Raw genomic sequence first — 2414 nt, forward strand, 5'->3', positions numbered from 1 at the left:
GATTAGCAAACACAACGTGCCATTGGAACACAGGACTGATGGTTGCTGATAATGGGCCTCTGTACGCCTATGTAGATATTCCATTAAAAATCAGCCGTTTCCAGCTACAATAGCCACTTACAACATTAACAATGTCTACACTGTATGTCTGATCAATTTGATGTTATTTTAATGGACACATTTTTTTTTTTCGAAAACAAGGACATTTCTAAGTGACCCCAAACTTTTGAATGGTAGTGTGTATTCACAGGAGAGAAAACTGTAAAAACACATGCAATACTCTAGGATAATGTAGCCTTTGAAAAATCCCAGTTGACTGTGGAATTCATGCCTTTTGAGACCAAACAATATGAAATGTAAAGCCTATTTTAAGTACCAGTATGAGAGGTAGTGGGAGAGAATGCCAGCCAGCCCATCTAAGCCGAGGACAGTCCAGGGCAGCCCCATGTGAGCAGTAATTGTTTTGGAGTTTCCTGAGGTGAAACAGCCCACCACACACAGCTCTCTACCCACATGCCAGACTCACATGCACACAGGCCAAGTGTGTGTAAGTGTGTGCCCTGAGTGTATTTGATTCTGTGTGTATGTGAATCGTCTGTGCGTGTGGAATACACAAACACACACACACAATGCCACGGGGGCAGCCCGCGTGTCTCTGGCCAGCTCAGAGGGTAGAGAGGTGGCTGCTGGGAGAGCTGTTCTGGGCATGCCCGCTTCACACTGGCAGCCATGATTGTTTTTGGCGTCTTGAGGCCCCAGGACGGGTCATCAGGCCCAGGGAGCCGGGGTGGCCAGGATGTGCCTGTTTATAATTCTCTAATAATTCACCCTGCAGCCTGAACTTGTGTGTGTGTGTGTGTGGATAGATGCCAGTGTCCCAGTCCTGTGAGTTCAGCGAGAGTACCACACAGACACACACACACAATGCACACACACATCAATAGCTGAGAGCATATATTCAAATCCACCGGCATTGTAATACTTACACAATAACAAAACATATTACATTTTAGTCATTTAGCAGACACTCTTATCCAGAGCGACTTACAGTTAGTGAGGGCATACATTTTCATACTGGTCCCCCGTGGGAATCGAACCCACAACCCTGGCGTTTACCAACTGAGCTACACGGGACTACATATCCAAATACTACTGTTCCAGAATAATATCTCACAATGGTTTTTGGTGTTGTACAAATAACCATGTAGGCCCTCATATTTCTGCATAATAACTTGACAGTGTTTGAAGACAGTTATGATGATCATTGTGAACGATGCTATTATCAGTTCTTCACGCACATATGACATGGTACTGTTGGCTTCTCTTCATCATAATGGTGGAGGTCAATGTTCTAAAGGGTCTCTTACCAGCAAGTCAGCTGTATGTGTGCATTTCCATCTCCTATCTTCACTTCAGTTTAGTTTTGTCTTTACTTCAAGTTTACATTTTTGTCATTTAGCAGACGCTCTTACCCAGAACAACTTACAGTAGTGAGTGCATCCATTTTTCATACTGGTCCCCCCTGTGAGAATCGAACCCAATACCCATTGTAATACATGTTGTACTATATGCTGATTGAAGGTAGTTATCATGTGGTGGAGGAGGGATGAATACGCGTATGCACGCACACACACATTCCTCTAGTCTTTTTTTTCTCGAAACACAAATTAGGAGAAGTGAAGAGCACTACAAACACACATACATACATATACACACACTCCTCTTGAGACATATAACATCTCAGCATGCATTTAGAGAAAGAGGGAGCTCTTGTCTGGAGAGAATGCGAGAGATGGAGAGAGGGAGGATGCGAGAGGGAGAGATGGAGTAGTTGCGGTTGTTGTAGCTGATTATTTGCTGTTTATGCGAGGGGCCTGCGTGAGACAATCACCCCAAGTGCCCTCCAATCAGAGCCTGAGTACAGTCGCAAGGGGTGGGGGCTGGGGCGAGACCTAACGAACCCTCTACCCTCCTACCCTCTCTCTCCTCTTCTCTTCTCTCCTCTCCTCTGTCCACGCCCTCTCTTCCCTCCACTACTCTCTCCCTCTTCAGTACACTTTATTCCATTCCATTGTGCCACTGAGCCCAAGGGCAAAGCATTCACCTCCTCTCACCTCCTTACTCTACCATTCGCTCTCTACCCTTTCTGCTTAAGGGGATTCAGGCAGCAGGGTTAAAGAGTAGTTCTCACTGAAACTTAAAACAGTGTGAAAGAGAGAGCGAAAGAGAGAGAGAATATTACAATAAAAGAGAGAAAGATAACTGATGAGAGAGAAAGAAAAAGACAATGAAGGGGCTAATGAGAGAGATATGGAACGATAGAGCATGTCATTTGTCCTCTTCTGATTGGGGTCATCGGTGTGATCTGTGACAACACTGTGTCACCTCTGACCTTCAGCCCAGCCTCTACGACC

The sequence above is a fragment of the Coregonus clupeaformis genome, chromosome 29 (assembly GCF_020615455.1).
Source record: "Coregonus clupeaformis isolate EN_2021a chromosome 29, ASM2061545v1, whole genome shotgun sequence".
Lineage (NCBI taxonomy): Eukaryota > Metazoa > Chordata > Actinopteri > Salmoniformes > Salmonidae > Coregonus > Coregonus clupeaformis.